Here is a 19,913-nt window from a genome sequence, read left to right on the forward strand (position 1 = left end):
TTTTTTTTTTTTTTTTTTTTTTTTTTTGAGACGGAGTCTTGCTCTGTCACCCAGGCTGGAGTGCAGTGGCCGGATCTCAGCTCACTGCAAGCTCCTCCTCTCGGGTTCACGCCATTCTCCTGCCTCAGCCTCCCGAGTAGCTGGGACTACAGGCACCCGCCACTTCGCCCGGCTAGTTTTTTGTATTTTTTAGTAGAGACGGGGTTTCACCGTGTTAACCAGGATGGTCTCGATCTCCCGACCTCGTGATCTGCCCGTCTCGGCCTCCCAAAGTGCTGGGATTACAGGCTTGAGCCACCGCGCCCGGCCCAGTCTCTCACTATTTCATGCTCTATGGCATCTTTGCAGAGTCCTCACCAGCAAGAAGGCGCTCATCAGGTAAGCCCTCAACCGTGAACTTCCCAGCCTCCATAATTATGAGAAATAATTTCCTTTTCTTTATAAATTATGCAGTTTTAGATATTCTATTATTAGCAGCAGAAAATGAACTGAAACAAACACCAAGCAGGATAAAGAACAAAAGATTTATACCTAGGCATATCATATTTAAACTAAAGAAACTCAAAGACAAAGAGAACATCTTAAAATAAGCCAGGAGGAAGAAACACCTTACCTCTAGAGGAGCAAGGATAAGAATTACATCAGATTTTTCTTTATAAATCATGCAAGCAAGAAGATAGTGGCGTGAAATATTTAAAGTGTTGAAAGAAAAAATGCACCAACTTAGAGTTCTTGTATCTAGTAAAATTACCATTCAAAACTGAAAGAGGAATAAAGATTTTCTAAAACAAACAAAAGGTGAGGAAATCTGTTGCCAGAAGACCCACCCCAAAAGCAATGTTTAAAAAATTCTTCAGAAAGAAAAAGGCGATTTAGGTCAGAAATAGATCTGCATACAGAAAGAAAGAGTGTTAGAGAAGGAATAAATGAAGGTAAAATAATATATTTTGTTTTCCTTATTCTCAACTTATATAATAGATAAGTTTGTTTAAAACAATAATGGCAACTGTATGTTGGGAAAGTATAACTTATAAATGAGTGGAATGAGGCAGTGTTACAGAGGACAGCACAGAGGAACTGGGAATATTCTGTTATGAGGTACTTGTACTACCTGTGAAATGGTATAGTGTTATTTGACTTGGATTAGTTGTAAGTGTACATTGCAAAATCTAGGGTAACCATCCAACAAATTATAAAAAGTATAATTGATATGCTAAGGGAGGAGAGAAAAATGAATCATATAAAATGCTCAATTAAAACCAGAGAAGGTAGAAAAAGTGAAAGATAAGAAACAAGAGCAAGGGCAATGAATAGAAAATAGTTATAAATACAATAGATCTCTAACTACATCAACAATCACATTAAGTGTTAAAATACACCAACTAAAAGGCAAAGACTATCAAAGTGTATCAAAAAACATGACCAATTATTTGTTATTGACTGGAAACTAATTTTAAATATAAAGACATGATGGATTAAAATTTAATGGATAAGGAAAGGTATACCAGCTAATACTGATCAGTTGAAAGCTGGAGTAGCTATATTAGTTTTGGACAAAGCAAACTTCAGGACAAAAAATCTATAAGGATAAAGGGGGCACTACACAGTGGTAAAGGTTTTAATTCTCTAAAAGAAAAGTAACACTTCTTAATGTTTATATTCATATATGTTTGAATAGATTTTATATTTTGTTAAAGGCTGATCAGTGTAGTGCAGTTAGCATGGGACTGAGAATCAGAAATTTTTTTCTTTTTTTTTGAGATAGTCTCACTCTGTGGCCAAGGCTGGAGTGCAGTGGTATGATCTCAGCTCACTGCAACCTCCGCTTCCTGGGTTCAAACGTTTCTCCTGCCTCAGCCTCCCGAGTGGCTGGGATTACAGCAGCATGCCATCACGCCCAGCTAATTTTTGTACTTTTTTTAGTAGAGATGGAATTTCTCCATGTTGGCCAGGCTGGTCTTGAACTCCTGGCCTCAGGTGATCCACTCGTCTCGACCTCCCAAATTGCTGGGATTACAGGTGTGAGCCACCATGCCCGGCCAGAAAATTTGGGTTTTAATCTGGGCTTTGTCACTAAGTATCAGGTGAGTTATGAGAAAGTTTCGAAAGTTCCTTCTATCCCTAACAATCTGTGATTCTAATATCAAGATTAGGTATATTTGACTGAAATAAACTGAAGTAAATGTAATTATATTGGATGTAATTTAGCAGGAGTCTTTAAAGATGAATTTACAGTAAATCTGTGTTTACTACACATTTACTATTTAAAAAATATTAAATATCACACTACCTATAGAACCAGGCTATAAAGTCAGTCTACATTTGAACTCTTAAATCCAGCATACTATCTACCACATAATCTTGCCAGGACATATTTTTATAAAATATGTGCAAACCAGCTGAACACCATCCTCTGTATATATTCCTTAAAATATTGATTGGGATATACATTCAAGAATATCTCTTTAGGGCATAGGCAACATTTTCTTCTAACATATAACTTATCATAGCTTTTAAGTTAGATCCCAGTCATTGGTGTTGCCTCTGATACCCTACTTTTTTCCAATTTCCTTTCTCTTTTTCTTGCTATCTTTTCAAGGCCCAAAGTTCTGACAGGTAGGAGAGTTGATGAGTATTATTGAAGAGGGAGTTGCAAAATTAGATTCACTTTTTTCTTATACATGTGTTTATATCTTTGAAGGGAATTATACAGCTAAAGAAAAACATGAGATGGATGATTGTGAAGATCTGTTTGTTTTGTGGGTAATAATAATAGCAAATGACAATAGCAACACAACACACATTCGTTGAGTGCATGGTGATGTGCTGGGTACTGCAAGAAACAGATATCAAAGGTCATGTCTTTTTTTTTCCTTTGAGATAAAGTCTTGCTCTGTTGCCCAGGCTGGAGCGCAGTGGTGCAATCTTGGCTCACTGCAAGCTCCACCTCCCGGGTTCAAGCAATTCTCCTGCCTCAGCCTCCAGAGTAGTTGGGACTACAGGCGCCTGCCACCACATGCGGCTAATTTTTTTGTATTTTTAGTAGAGATAGGGTTTCACCGTGTTAGCCAGGATGGTCTCAATCTCCTGACCTTGTGATCTGCCAGCCTTGGCCTCCCAAAGTGCTGGGATTACAGGCGTGAGCCACTGCACCTGGTCGAAGGTCATGTCTTTATTTTAGTTTTTACTTTTGTGGAAGCCCTTATTTCCAAACAACATGATCAAACTAATAGATTTTAGCAGAAAAATGATTAAGTAACTAACAAAATCACCAGGAGGACAGGAGAAGTTGACTTGGGTTCTGTGCCAAAGAACTGGTTCAGCAAAGACACCAAGACACCTCTGCCTACCAAGCCCCTCCAGCCGTGCACTTGACTTCCAACATCCATGACTCAGGAAGGTGGGTACAGCATTACCTCCTCTGCTCTTGCAGCTCCAGGAACTTGGACTTGCTGCAAACCTCACCTGTCTCCTTTCCAATCTCTTCTTTGCATCATTAGTGACCATTTCAAAGCCCGAAATGGGTTCATCGGGTTGGTGAAGGAGCTGTCTGTCAGTGTACTCAGAAGTATGGCACAAATAGTGGTAGCAGCATCAGAATCAGTTGAAGGTTCAATTGCAAATCATGCAATTGGATCCACTGTATTCTACTCAGTCAATATGTAGGTTTGGGAAGGTTTGGGAAGCCCTCAAATGTACTATACTATGCACACTAAAGCTTGCAAAGCAATTGTTTAGGGTAAGATAGTAATGCTTGCAAAAGAGGCTGGCAAACACAATAACAGGCATTTTCAGCTTTATAGCCAGAAGTGGCTCAGCTTCTTCCAAGACTGGCAAAGTGGAGAAGTCCCGAGAAACATGAAGGGGGTTTAGCAGTTCAGCAGCCAAAAAGAAAGACAAATGTCCAGTACAGCTGCTGTTCTTGGAATGTCACAGCTGGACTTTCTGCCTTGTGAGGATTAACCAGTGGAACATAGTCTCCTTTGTCAGGGGGTGTCTCTGAGTGAGCTCGCTCCGTTAACCCTCACATTACTATAGTGCCCGTCTCTCCTTCTCAGTGACTTGTGCCTGTCTTTTTCTCCTTCCTCCTCCCCTCTCCCTTTCGGTCTCTCTTCTGCTCCTTTTATTTCTTTTCCTCCTGTCACCGCTAAAGTTGATTTGAGGTGTCTTCCTTTAAGATTTCAAGGTAAAGGGGTTATTCCCCTTCTGTTAAAGGCTGCTGTAATCACTGGCTTACAGAGTTAATGAAGCTTTCAGGGGATGTTCTTTTTCATTTTTTCTAGCAGATTAAGAAATCATACACCCAGGGCTTGCTCTAGGCAAAGCGTTGAAGCTGAGACGTTGCTCTTTAGTGCCTGCAGGCTCTCTTTCTGTTTCTTTCCCTCTCACGGCTTCCCTTTCACCTTCAGTCACCAGCTGCCCTCCCTCCTCCCACCCCTGCCCCAACTCCCACCAATCAAGACTTGCTCTTAGGAAAGCATGTTATCCTTAATGATTATCTGCCAATAGTACACAGAATCACCTCTCGGAGAGTGTTTACTTTTAGAGGTTTTTTCTTTTCCTCGTGGAGGAGTTGAAGGTTTTGTTCTCACTTCTTCATGTAATTTACTGTGCCTTCAGGCCTGCTTGGATCTGATCACATATAACCCACTTTCATTGGATGACAGAATGCTTTTTCTTCCTTTCCTCTGTCACTGGTCCTGCTCCGTCACTACTGCTTCCTGGGACCAACTCCCAAATCAACCTCCTGCACCCACGGTCTTGTCCCAGACTCTACATGGGGGACCAAAACTGGGACAGAAACTCTGTAATGGATAGATCAGGCTGGTAGCACATGACCTCACTGACTCAGGCCTCATCACAGAGAATCCACCAGACACTGTGTCTCCAGCACCACATATATTCTTTTCAAAAACGGAGCTTGAATCTGATCAGGCCTCTAAGCTGATAGTTAATAAGAACAGGTTAAACTATTCTCTGGGGAGACAATTGGTAATCCAGAATGTGGGAAATTTGGTAAGAGAAATGATCTAGTGTCTTCCACAACCAAATGGTACAAGAAAAAAGAGAGAGGAGAATCCTCTAGATTAAAGAAGGTTAAAGAGCGGCATCAACAAATATAGTGGGGTTAGAACACACTGTATGTAAAAGTTATAAAGTAAAAATTACCCAATAGTCAGGGGAGTTGTTGATATTAAAGAACTGTTATTAATTTTTGAGTGTGCTATTTAATTATATAGAAAAAGAATCCTATCTTGTAGAGGAGCATATTGGAGTATTTGTGAGTGAAGTGATATGTGGCGGATTTGCTTTAAAATAATCCAGTGGGTGGGGAAATAGGTGGAGTATAGATGAAATGAGACTGTCTCAGGATAATGGCCTGGAGGTGGCTGATGGATGGGAGGCTTAATATGCGCATAGTAAAAGTTTTCTTCAAGAATGTGTGTTTCTCAAGATACAGAAATGCAAAACTAATATACTAGAACTTCCAAAACAGACATAGGCTGTGACCTTATGCTGAGCCATTTGGCATTTTTGTCCCTCTGGGACTGTTATTTGAGAAACATGAGTGCTTGGAGATTAACACGGTGCTTTCTTGCTGGAAGTTCTGGGATCCTATGAGACAGGGATTCTGTGAGTAATAATCTCTTTGGAGACTGTTGGGAGCTGAAGGTGAGGTTTTGGTGATGTATTTGCATCTGCTTAATGTATACTAATGGACTTGCAGATTCATTCCCTGAGCCAGAAACGTTTTCGTTTCATATAGTCCCACTTATTTCCTTTTGCTTTCATTGCCTGTGCTTTTGGTGTCATATCCAAAACATCATTGCCAAGATCAGTGTGAAAAAGCTTTGCCTCTATGTTTCCTTCTAAGAGTTTTATGATTTCAGGTCTTACGTTTAAGTCTTTTTTTTTTTTTTGAGATGGAGTCTCGCTCTGTCGCCCAGGCTGGAGTGCAGTGGCGCAATCTCAGCTCACTGCAAGTTCTACCTCCCGGGTTCACGCCATTCTCCTGCCTCAGCCTCCCGAGTAGCGGGGACTACAGGCTCCCGCCACCATGCCCGGCTAATTTTTTATATTTTTATTAGAGATGGGGTTTCACCGTGTTAGCCAGGATGGTCTCAATCTCCTGACCTTGTGATCCACCCATCTCAGTCTCCCAAAGTGCTGTGATCACAGGCGTGAGCCACCACGCCCGGCCACGTTGAAGTCTTTAATCCATTTTGAGTTGATTTTTGTGTATGCTGTATCATAAGGATCAATATTTGCCGGTGAATACTCAGTTAACTTGTACTCTTTGAGGCAAGGAATTTAATTTTGTTAATTTTGTCTATTCTATAAGACTCATGCCATTGTCTTCACTTCACGGCATTAGGTTATATCTGATGGTGTGAACTGAATTTTCTTGGGCATCTTCTCACCTGATAGGAGAGGCCTGTGGTAGCTGGTGAAGTCAGTCCCACATCCTCTTATCTGTTTAGACGACCCTGTTACCTCACAAGGCAGTAAGAAAGGAGTGTGTGCCCTCTAACTCCTGGAAGTGTGGTGAGAACTCATTTGTTTTGAGTGGTGACTATGTGTCAGGAACTATGCTATGTGCTTTGTACATACAATCTCACTTCTTTATCTTTTGCTGTGGAGGAAACGTTCCAGATGGCCTTTAAGGGAGGCCCATCTGCCCGTGGAACCCTACCATCTTATCTTTTATTTTGGGTGTGATTTTTGGATGTCTCCGTATTAGTTTTCTAGGGCTGTGGTAACAAAGTACCACAGACTGGGTGGCTTAGAAAACAGAAATGTGTTGTCTCACCATTCTCCAGGCTGGATATCCAAAAAAGTGCTGGCAGGGTTGCTTCCTTGTGAGGGATATAAGGGAAGGATCTGTTGCAGGCCTCTCTCCTTGGCCTGTAGATGGCCGTCTTCTCCCTGTGTCTCCTCATATTGTCTTCTCTGTATAATCATCTCTGCGTCCAAATTCCGCCTTTGTCAAGTACCCCTTTCCTGTTGGATTAGAGCCCAACCTCATGACCTCATTTTTACTTGATTACCTCTGTAAAGTGCTTGTTTCCAAATAAGATAACATTCTGAATAACAGCAGGTTAGGACTTCAACATAGTATTTTGGGATGGACGCAATTCAACCCATAACTCCCCAAAAGGGAAAACTCTTTATGCTTCTAGAGTAGCTCCTGAGTTTTCTTAAGATTTGACTTATTCCTTGCTCCTAAGTGAGCACCAGTGAGGAAATTTTCAGAATGAAAAAGGGTGGGAATGTTGGAATGACCATTCTGGGAATTCTTTGAGACAGACATGAGGCCGTTGGCGAACTGTGAAATGTTTGATATTCCATGTGAATTACTATGCTTAACATTCAACCATTGATTTGATAGTTCACAGGGAATTTGAGCTGCTTAGCACAAATTAACTTTATCTCTTTTCATTAACTTTACCTCTTGCTCTGACTTTTCAGTAGTAGACTACAAAAGAGTTGAAGGAGGCAAAGTCTCTATTGATGTCAGAATTCTTGGACTTGATGTGAGGGAAGTAGTAAATGCAAAGGAAGAAAACCCTATTGATACTTTCATTTTGGCCACAGGAATATACCCTTTTCCACTTAAAGAAATCTAGCTATGGAGGAAGAAGGGGAAATAATTCCCTTAACAATAAACAGAACAAAAAATTTAACAAATAAATAGAACAAAAAGTAGAATAAGTAGGACATAGCAAAGAGGGTAGAAGTAGAGATATTTGCAAATCTCAAAGAAGTCTTATGAAAATGGTGAGAAATAAAGGTGGGGACGTGGGCCTTGTGTGGCTCTGGGAAAATGGTAAGAAATAAGGGTGGGGAAGTGGGCCTTGTGTGGCTCTGGGAAAATGGTGAGAAATAAAGGTGGGGAGGTGGGTCTTGTGTAGTCCCGGGAAGGAAAAAGTAAAGGAGCACTTGTGGAAGGGAGTGCATGGGACAGCCAATGGCGGAAGCTTGCCTGGATCCTGATATTCCCAGTTCCTACATGGCCTGGTTCAGCTGTGACCCCAGGTGCTTGTCCCATTCAGTTCGGTGCACCCGGATGCATAACCACCCAAGTGCTCTCTGATTTCTGCCTTCAAATGTAGGCTCGTCTTCTGTGCTTCTCCATTTAACCACCATCCCGTCTTTACTCTTGAATTGCAGTGTGTGTTTTGCTCCACATGCTCACCTGTTTTTATTTATTTATTTATTTTTATTTTTTTTACTATACTTTAAGTTCTAGGGTACATGTGCACCATGTGCAGGTTTGTTACCTATGTATACATGAGCCATGTTGTTGTGCTGCATCCATTAACTCGTCATTTACATTAGGTGTATCTCCTAATGCTATCCCTCCCCTCTCCCCCCACCTCACAACAGACCCTGGTGTGTGATGTTCCCCTTCCTGTGTCCTAGCATCCTCATTGTTCAGTTCCCACCTATGAGTGAAAACATGCGGTGTTTGATTTTTTGTCCTTGTGATAGTTTACTGAGAATGATGGTTTCCAGCTTCATTCATGTCCCTATAAAGGACATGAACTCATCCTTTTTTATGGCTGCATAGTATCCCATGGTGTATATGTGCCACATTTTCTTAATCCAGTCTGTCATTGATGGAAATTTGGGTTGATTCCAAGTCTTTGCTATTGTGAATAGTGCCGCAATAAACATATGTGTGCATGTGTCTTTATAGCAGCATGATTTATAGTCCTTTGGGTATATACCCAGTAATGGGATAGCTGGGTCAAATGGTATTTCTAGTTCTAGATCCTTGAGGAATCACCACACTGCCTTCCACAATGGTTGAACTAGTTTACAGTCCCACCAACAGTGTAAAAGTGTTCCTATTTCTCCACATCTTCTCCAGCACCTGTTGTTTCCTGACTTTTTAATGATCACCATTCTAACTGGTATGAGATGGTATCTCATTTTGGTTTTGATTTGCATTTATCTGATGGTCAGTGATGATGAGCATTTTTTCCTGTGTCTGTTGGCTGCATAAATGTCTTCTTTTGAGAAGTATCTGTTCATATCCTTCACCCACTTTTTGATGGGGTTGTTTGTTTTTTTCTTGTAACTTTGTTTGAGTTCTTTGTAGATTCTGGATATTAGCCCTTTGTCAGATGATTGCAAAAATCTTCTCTCATTCTGTAGGTTGCCTGTTCACTCTGATGGTAGTTTCTTTTGCTGTGCAGAAGTTTTTTAGTTTAATTAGATCCCATTTGTCAATTTTGGCTTTTGTTGCCATTGCTTTTGGTGTTTTAGACATGAAGTCCTTGCCCATGCCTGTATCCTGAATGGTATTGCCTAGGTTTTCTTCTAGGGTTTTTATGGTTTTAGGTCTAACATTTAAGTCTTTAATCCATCTTGAATTAATTTTTGTATAAGGTGTAAGGAAGGGATCCAATTTCAGCTTTCTGTGTATGGCTAGCCAGTTTTTCCAGCACCATTTATTAAATAGGGAATCCTTTCCCCATTTCTTGTTTTTGTCAGGTTTGTCAAAGACCAGATAGTTGTAGATGTGTGGTATTAATTCTGAGGGCTCTGTTCTGTTCCATTGGTCTATATCTCTGTTTTGGTACCAGTACCATGCTGTTTTGGTTACTGTAGCCTTGTAGTATAGTTTGAAGTCAGGTAGCGTGATGCCTCCAGCTTTGTTCTTTTGGCTTAGGGTTGTCTTGGCAATGTGGGCTCTTTTTTGGTTCCATATGAACTTTAAAGTAGCTTTTTCCAATTCTGTGGCTCACCTGCTTTTAAAGATCCTTTCAGTCAGCACTGGAGAAGAGAAAATTTCTCCACCAGCTCACCAGTGTCATGGAACTCTGACGGCAGCCTTCTTCCTTTCCTTCTTTTCCTCCAGTTTGCAGCTGGGCTGATCAACCCCTATTCTACTCTGTAGCTGCTTGAGGAAAGTGAAATCAGAAATCTGCTTATAAAAACTTCTTACATATATAAAATATGTATTATATATTCTTTTGTTAGAGATGACACAGCTTAAGTGTATTTGCTCTGGTCATGAGAAGCAAATCCTACATGTGGGGCAGTTGTCAGTAGTTGTTTTTAATCCTTAGATGCTTCCACCTGCCGTACCTGGTGGGGAGGTGGGTCTTGTGTGGCTCTGGGAAAATGGTAAGAAATAAAGGTGGGGAAGTGGGCCTTGTGTGACTCTGGGAAAATGGTGAGAAATAAAATGGGGGAGGTGGCTGTTAAATATCTAACCAATGGCATCCGCACATCCATCTCTCTTTATATGTGTGTGTTGTGTGTATGTTTATAGGGGATCTATCTGTCTGTCTATCTATCTATCTATCTATCTATCTATCTATCTATCTATCTATCTATCTGCATCTATGTATGCATAAACCATCCAGTGTGTGAGAAAAAGGTGCCCTCCAGAGGAGTAATTATAGTTTTTTTGGGGGGAGAGTTGTTTCTTCTTTTAGATCCAGACCTATGGAGTCACAGAAGTGTTATTGTTGACATCTACCTGCCACGCCTCTTGGCTGGGATTTGACATACCAACCTCTTTGGGTTGTCAGAAGTTGGAAAGAGAAATGCTGAGACTGGATGATCACAAAGACAGGATCTAAAATGGAGGGCATGCTAAAGAAGATGCTGAGGAAAAGGAAGAAAATGAAGGCCTTGGATATTCTGTAAAAGCATAAAATGCTCTTCTTGTGGAAACCAAAATGGTTGTAGTTTCTAAAGGAGGCCCTCCGGATTGCAGAGGCCTGAGGCTGCCTGGGGCATCCTTTCTGTCCTTGACCTCCAAACTCCTGCTCCCTTCTTGTCTCTTTGCTCGAAACCTTCTAAATTTATTTGCCTCTCTCTTCTCTCTACGCCTTTCTTCCTGTTCCATCTCAATACTCCCACAGGGATGGAAGGTGTGGAGCAGGCTCTTTGGTTCTTTTTTTAGAGATAGGGCCTTGCTCTGTCACCCAGGCTGGAGTGTGTGGCACGACTACAGCCTCGAACTCCTGGGCTCAAGCAATCCTCCCACTTCAGCCTTCTGAGTAGCTGGGACTACAAGCATGCACCACCATGCCTGGCTAATTTTTAAATTTTTATTTTATAGAGAGATTGGGTCTCACTGTGTTGCCCAGGCTGGTTTTGATCTCCTAGTTTCCAGTGATCCTCCCACCTCAGCCTCCCAAAGTGCTGAGATTAGAGGCATCAGTCACTGCACCTGTCTAAGAAGCAAATTGTTATTGAAAAATGAGGACAAAAGGCCTTAACATTATAGTGAAATTCATAGACATAGTATTAATGGAATAATGTCAGTATTTTGATACTCAAACTGTTAATAGTTATTAGTAGGTCAGGGCTAGAACTTTCACTGTAATAATGAACAGTTTCTTATCTCAAAATAAGGAAATAACACTGACTTCTCATGGTAGATGTCAACAATAACTCTTCTGTGACTCCATAGATCTGAATCTAAAAGAAAAAACAACTCTCCCCCCAAAAAAACTATAATTACTCCTCTGGAGGGCACCTTTTTCTCACACATTGGATGGTTTATGGATACATAGATGCAGATAGATAGATAGATAGATAGATAGATAGATAGATAGATAGATCGATCGATCCCGTATATACATATACACAACATACACATATAAAGGGAGATGGATGCACGGATGCCATTGGTTAGATATTTAACAGCCATTTCTCTCTATTCTTCTTTGTAGGCAGTACCCTGATTTTATTCACAGGTTTCACCTACATGTGCTCAGGGATCCCCTTTCCAGCTCCAGAGGGTAAATCATGATTGGTCTAGTCCAGTCAGGTGATCTTATCGCCCTTGCCAGTGATTGATTTGGGAATGGGCAGGTTACTCAATATTGGCCAATGAAACCCAAGGGTTGGTCTGTTGGGGGGCTTATGGGAAAGGTTTCTACAACTCAAAAAAAAAAAAAAACAAAAAAACAAGAACTCAACAAACAAAAATTAGATAGGCAGTATGGAATTCGTCCCTTCTTCACTGGATGTTACGTGTCACCTATGATGCCTAGACTGACGGGAATCTCAGGGCCGTGAGAGGAGGCAATACTGACGTGCCAGAATGAAAGGTGGAATAACTTGTGTCCTGCTCATTGTCCTACTGCTGGGCTCTTTGTTTTGTTTGCCATTTGTTTTGTCATGCCTCTAACTGATTAAGCTGCCTTTGTGTAGAGCTTGATCTGAGAAGCTAGAATATGCTGTGTTTATATAATTGTTTAAAATATATCCTGAATGTATGTTAGGTAAGACTGCCAACATAGACTGAAATACGGGCAGCTAGCTATGAGGAAGAGATACAGTGAGGTAGTTAAGATGTAGGCTCTGGAATCAGTTGTCTCACTGTGACTCTCTGTTCCAGCCCCTAGTTCCTGGTGGAATCTGGGAAAATTATTTAGCCTTTCTGGCCATCAGTTGCTTAATATGTAAAATGTGGATAATAATAATAATAGTGCTTGCTTAGATATAAAGGAGGAATGGAGGCAAAGTATTGAGCCACTTGGTGGGCACACATTAAATATCCAATAAATATAAGACATTGTAATTATTACACTTGAGAATATAAATCTAAGGGGCAGAAAACAATAATTTTCCTTTGATCCGTCATACTACAACAAAAGATTGCATATTAACAAGAGAAAGCAAACAAGTTTATTGACATGTTCATTTCATACATAGATGGGAAATAGGCACAGAATGAGTAATTCTCAAAGAAGTGGCTTAGAACTTGACTTATATAGCATCTTCAACAAAGAATTATACAGTTTTAGAGAAGTGACAAGACAAAGGAAAAGGACCTTGAGTCTCATAAGGCAACAAGTTGTGGGAAGGCAAATGAATGGGAAACGAATGGTAGATAAAAGCTAGTTAGTACAATTGGTTATGTAGATGCCTCTGATGTCATCTTCAGGCTGACCAGGGTCTAAAGTTGACTTTGGTGATCAACATTTGTCCTTTTTGGTGATGGGGAGTGGAAGGACAACTTTGTAACTTTATATCCTAGTTTTAGGCAGATAGGAGGAGTATAGAGAGCTTTCCTTGTATCTGCTTCTTCTCAGTTGGCTTCAGCTCAAAATAATCCCTATGCCAAAGTGCTATAATTTAGGGTGGCGTATTCTGCTGCCCTTCATAAATAAGTGCTCCAGAAAAGGTATAAAACATGTGAAGTGGTTAAAAAAAGTTTCTCAAAGATAAAAATATTCTGAGTGTGTGTGATTTTCACCCCTAAGTACAAAAAGTTTTAAAAACTCATAATAAAGACCGAATAATATTCTCAAAAAATATATAAAATGTTTTTTTAACAACAGAAATTTGACCTAATTAATGTAAAAAACCCAAGGGACATAATGGTGCTATGTTGCACCAAGCTGGATAATAATGTCCTTTAGAAAAGAGCAAATAGCAATTTAACAACTAATCTGAGAGGGGAAGGAAATGGAAGAAAGATTTAGGGACAAATTTTCCATTTGTATTTACCCAAAAGTAATGCTCCCTTCACATAATGATGAAGTATTGGGACTTAACTATTGGCTAATATAAACTTGGGCTTTATCTGTAAATCATAATTACTCATAATCAATTATCAGGTATACTTGGGAATTCGCTGCATTACAGGATAGCATAACATGACTGTCTTCAAAATACCACATCTATCCCTATGCTGAATACGTAATCATGATCTCTTCAAGCACACAGTAGCATATTTACTCCCAGTATATGTTTGTATTGATTTTATGATATAGTTGTATTTAGTTGTAAATTGTTTTGTCAGAAATAAATATTGTAAAGGAAAAAGATCCGTTGATATAAGAATATGATGCTGACTTTTAGCTGTAGCTGCTTATAAGAAAGCTTGAGTAGTAGTCTAGCATTCCCTGTAGAATTCTGTAATAGATTAAGTGTCATACAAAACATTTTGGCATTTATCAGTATAATATAATAGAGAGGTACCTTATGGGGATGAGGCTAGAAAAGGCTTTTATATGATTACATCATATGGTGATAGATGCTAACAATTTGTGGTTATTACGAGAACAATTTTAGGAAAGGAATTCTTGATAAATTTTTGCAATTGCTTTTCTCTAGTTGTATAAAATATAGCTAATATTGTATCATAAATATAAATGACAAAGTTAGAGGCAAGAGGGATTTAAAGTTTGTCTGGATAAAACAAATTAGAATTTGTGCATATTTGCTCAGGTCTTATTTTTATTAAAAGATGATGGAGAAGAATGGAAAAAAAGAACAATTCTGAGAAAATGTTTACTGGAATTATAATTTATGCCTTTGTGACCTCTAGACTAAATTACTGAAGGGAATACCACAAGCAGTGACCAGAAAGAATATTCTTTAACTATTTGAGTTGTAACAATAAATAAATAACCCAAGATAGACTGAGAATTGTTAGTAATCTAGAGCTTACTATTTCTGTATTTGTAGATCTCAGGTCACAAGATAAGTAGCAGGTCTGGTACTACCCCTATAAATTGATTTTGAAGTTGCTGAGTTGAGAATATGTAAACTTCAGAAATGAAGGTGTCAACTTCTTTCTAACCCTGGTAACTTTGGGGATTATCTTACCAGGAAGAGCTCAAAGGCTCTGCTGGAACCTGCCTGTTACTATATAGCTGGAAGGAGGTAAATATAGTGGGGATACGTGTACCTCTGTGCATGTGTGTCTTTTACTTGAATGGCTAATAAGTCAATGTCACTCAACAAAAATTTAATGTATGTTTAGTATATATACTTAGCATTGTGAATGATACTGTCAAAAGACAAAATTACAAATATTTAAAATCTCAACTAACTTTATTTGTGATTCTAGAATTGGGTAACACCTTACTCCATAAAATAGAATAAATGTTCCAATAAGCTGGACAGAAGGGACTGGCTTTATAGACAGAGAAAGGTTAGAGAAAGAAGAAGCAAAGAATAAAGAGTCAGGAGGGAGGTGGAGAAAAATGGCAAAATAGAACCCTCCAGTGATTGTCCCCCTGCAGAAACACCAAATTGAACAACTATTCACACAAGAGAGCACTTCCATTAGAACCAAAAATCAGGTGAGTGATCACAATACCTAGTTCTAACATCATAGTAAGGAAAGAGGCACTGAAGAGGGTAGGAAAGGCAGTCTTGAATCATCAACACGATCCCTCCCTCATCCCTCAGCAGCAGTTGCATGGTGCAGAGAGAAAATTGTGTGCTTGGGGGAGGGAGAGTGCAGTGACTGTGAGACTTTGCATTGGAACTCAGTGTTGACGGTCACAATAGAGAACAATAAAGGCCAGAATTGAGCTGGCACCCTCGAAGGGAGCATTTAGACCAATCCCAGCCAGAGGGAAATTGTTCATCTCAGTGGTCAGAACCTGAGTTCTGGCTAGGTCTACCACTATACACTAAAGTGCTGTGGGACCCTAAATAAACCTGAAAGGCAGTCTAGGCCACAAGGACTGTAACTCTTGGGCAAGTCCTGATGCTATGCTGGGTTCAGAGCCAGAGAACTTAGGGTCCATGTGACCTAGTGAGACACTAGCTAGGGTGGCCAAAGAAGTGCTTACATCACCTCTCCCCCAGCCCTTGACAGTGCAGCTCATAGCTCTGGGAGAGAGTCATTTCTTCCACTTGACAAGTGAAGAAGAGATGGGAGAGAGGGAAGAGTAAAGAGGACTTTGTCTTGCAACTTGGATACCAGCTCAGCCGTAGTAGAACAGCACAGGAAGCAAAGTCCTGACGCCCCATTCTAGGCCCTCACTCTTGGATGACATTTATAGACGCACTGTAGAACAGAAGGGAATGCACTGCCTTGAAGAGAAGAACCTAGTGCTGATAGGATTAATCACCTGCTGACTCAAGACCTCTTAGGTCTTGAATAAACACTAGCAGTAGCCAGGCAGTACTCACTGTGGGCTTTGGGTGAGACTCAGTGCCATGCTGGTTTCAGGTGTATTGCCTGATCCAGTGCATTGCCAGTTGTGGTCATGGGGAGAGACTCTTTCTGCTTGAAGAAAGGAGAGGTAAGAGGACTCCTTGAGGAAAGGGGAGGGAAGGGGACTGTGTCTTGCAGCTTGGGTACCAGCTCAACCTCAATGGGGTAGAATACCAAATGGGCTCTTGGGGCCTCTGATTCCAGGTCTTGGCTTCTGGATGGTATTTCTTGACTCACTTGGGGCCAGAAAGGACCCCAGTTCCCTGAAGGGAGATACCCAGGTCTGGTGGCATTTACCACAAGCTGATTGAAGAGCCCTTGTCTCTTCTGACATTAGGTTACAAAACAGATTGTGACTTCTGTCTCAGGCATTTCTTTATAGCAATGCAAGAACAGACTAATCCAGAGTCCAAGTTCTGTATATTATATACACTGTATCATTGGCTAGGTATTTTTCTTACATTACATCTGTACCACTGGAAGTGCATATGTAGAGCTCATTTTAAACCCAAGACTGTCAATTTTTCCATATCTCATGCTACCTGCCTCTAGACTGGGATTTCAACCTGGCCTTGGCAGACAGAATTTTCATGAAGTGGTTATGAGATAGTATACAGGTATAAAAACCACCCAGTTCTTGAGGTGTAGTTAGGAAGATGCCCATCCTGACTCTAAACAAGGAGACACTGAGAGTACTTTGTTCATTTTAGGCACTTAATATACTTTAGTTGTGTGAGTGAATGATATCTGAATGATAACCCCGATCCAGATTTTTAAATGCGCTCTTAAGAAACTTTGGCGTGCACCAAAACCATTTATCTTCAAAGAAGATACACTATATTACCCATGTTCCTTTGATGAATGTTTGGGATCACTAATTTTAAAACTACTGGAAGTGAAAGAGAAAATCTCAGCTCAAGCCCACATTAGAGAACTCAGTGCAGGTGGGAATAGGTGCCCTTATCCCATCTGCTTCTTGAGGACGTGGGAGTCATAGGCCAAAAGTGAGCATCTTCATATCATTGCTACTTCATCATTTACAGGGTTCACTGTTTCTCACCAGATGGGCTTTTATGAGCCAGAGTGGAGCCGTTTCTCTTTTTAGATGGCTTACTTACATCCTTTTTAATTGCAATTCAACTCTGGAAGTACCAGGAAAATGAACTGCTTGCCATAATCATTAGTTTGAAAAGTTTAAATATCACTTGTTTTGTGCGTGTTGTATTTCAAGATTTTAAAAAAAGTTCATCTAAAAGGTGAAGAAAAGAGACAGCAGTCTTTTCCAAGAAACATCAGGTTTTCCATCATTAATTAGTTAATACAGTCCTTGTAAAGCACTTAGAAGATGAAAAACACCACATAATTAAGTGTCCCTTTCTTATCAGCACCAATAGAGTTTAATCACATTATAAGGTCATAGGCTATTTTGCTACACTGAGAAAGAGAATATTTTTTCTGGTATTGCAGGTATTCTTTAGAAGAAATAGGGAAAGAAATTATTTTCCTTGAGTTTCTTTCAATGTTTCCTGCCCTTAAGCAAGATGAGATTTTTGTGTTTTGTAGGCTTTGTAGTCTATAGTCATAGGTTCATGGTGCCTGGGAGACTGCTGGGAGTTTGGCCTGATGATAAAATGTAAATATTCCTCCTCTCTAATCCTGGTTCTCATCCTTTTCTGATGCCTCTACTTCTTGTCTATGGAATAGCTGTCCCCTGGTATCTACTGACCCCCTAAAAACAAAACATGATTTGAACCAAATTTTCCACTCAGACTGTTGCCCTAAATATTACTCTGATTTAAGCACTGCCATCCTTTATACTCCTAGGTTTGTAAATCTGTAATGATCATTTCTCAGTTCTCTTTAATCTGAATTGTGTAGCCAGTTTGTAAGTCCCAGACTTACTGGATTTGTCTCCTCTTTTCTGAGACCCCAAATACAGTTTTGACTTAGAGCTTATGGCCAGTTGCGGCTTTTCCACTTCCCTTTGTTTATAGAAGCATGTTCTTAACATTTTGAGAGGGTTCTTGAACAACTCAGATAAAAGGTTTTTTTTTCCCTTTGGACAAAAAAATTACATTTAAACTATGAGCAACTGCCTTGTGCACTGGAAATAGCATTTGTTAACATCATGTTTTGGTGTTAGTATCTTTGCTGGATATGGTGGCTCATGCCTGTAATTCTAGCACTTTGGGAGGCCTAGATGGGGGGATTGCTTGAGGCCAGGAGTTTGAGACCAGCTTGGGCAACATAGTGAGACCCCATTTCTACAAAAACAAAAACAAATATTAGTCAGGCGTGGTGGTGTACACCTGTGGTTCCAGCTACTCAGGAGGCTGAGGTGGGAGGATTGCTTGTGTCCAGGAGGTCAAAGTTGTGGTGAGCTGTGATTGCACCACTGCACTCTAGCCTGGGTGACAAAATGACAGAATGAGACTGCATCTCAAAAAAAAATTGACCTATATATTTATATTTAATATATATCTATATTAGCATATAGATATATGCATTAGATATCTAAACATATATCTATATGGATATCTAGATATGTACATTAGATATCTAAACATATATCTGTATCGATATATATCGATACAGATGTATATACCGTAAGATTCTACCATAAATGGGAGCCGTGTCTGAGAAGTTCCTAAGGGTTTGTGAAGGAAGATAACTAAGTAGATTTTTTTTTCATTAGTGACTTGTTTATTTTGCAACTAATCAAGGTTGGCATATTTTTAATACTTTTATATTGAAAACTCATAATTTAAAAAAATTCATAAAATTGTGAGCAGTTACTTATTTGTAAAACCAATACTTGACAACCTAGGGGGGAAAAGGGAAATGAATTCATAGTCACATAGGGTTACTTACAATTCCAGCCTTAATGCCCGCTACCTTAAGGGTATGGTGATATTTCTATTTACACTATTTTTATTTGTAGTAGTTTTGACTTTTGTGAGATTTTTAGCCCTGGGATTCAAACAACTAGACTTTAGCCGAAGACACATCCAGTTAATGAAATTAGCTATTTTTTTTTCACTCAATGATTCCTTTTTTTTCTAAAAGACAAAACCAGAAATAGAAGCTTTTATTAAAAATAGTATATCATATGGTACATTAAGTAACTGTGCATGACATTAGTATATATTCAGAACAAGACTTCAAGGAACAAGAAATTAAGTATATTTTGGTATTTGGTGTTTTGTTCTTTTCTTTCTTTTTCAAAAAATAGTTAATTTCTCTCATGTGATTAGTTCAGTATCAAAAGGAACTTGTTTGAAAATTTTCCTTTGTGGTTCAAATTTTCTTACTGTGCTAAAAGCATAAAGCATAAAATTTACCATTTTAACCATTTCAAGCATACAGTTCTATGGCATTAAGTACATTCGCATCATTGTGCAAACATCGCTACCATCCATCTCCAGAACTTTTTCATCTTCCCCAGCTGAAACTCTATACCATTACATTTTAACTCCCCATCCTCCTTTTCCCCCAGACTGTGGCAACTACCATTTACTTTCTATCTCTATGAATTTGATGACTCTAGAAACTTAGTGGAATCATATAATATTTGTGGTTTTTTTTTTTTTTTTGAGTCTGGCTTATTTAACTTAGCATAATGTCTTTGATTCATCCCTATTATATCATGTATCAAAATATTCTTCCTTTTTAAGACTGGATAATATTCCACTGCATGTATATACACACATTAAAAAATCCTTTTATCTATCAATGGGCACTCGGGTTGCTTCTACCTTTTGGTTATTGTAAATAATGCTGCTATGAACATGAGTGTACAAACATCTGTTTGAGACTCTGCTTTCAATTCTTTTGGAAATATACCCGTGAATAGAATTGCTGGATCATATGGTAATTCTACATTTAAATTTTTGAAGGATTGCCATACCATTTTTCAGAGAGGCTACACCGTTTTACATTCCCACCAGCAATGCACAAGGATCCCAAGTTCTCCATCTCT

The sequence above is a fragment of the Theropithecus gelada genome, chromosome 18 (genome assembly GCF_003255815.1).
Source record: "Theropithecus gelada isolate Dixy chromosome 18, Tgel_1.0, whole genome shotgun sequence".
Lineage (NCBI taxonomy): Eukaryota > Metazoa > Chordata > Mammalia > Primates > Cercopithecidae > Theropithecus > Theropithecus gelada.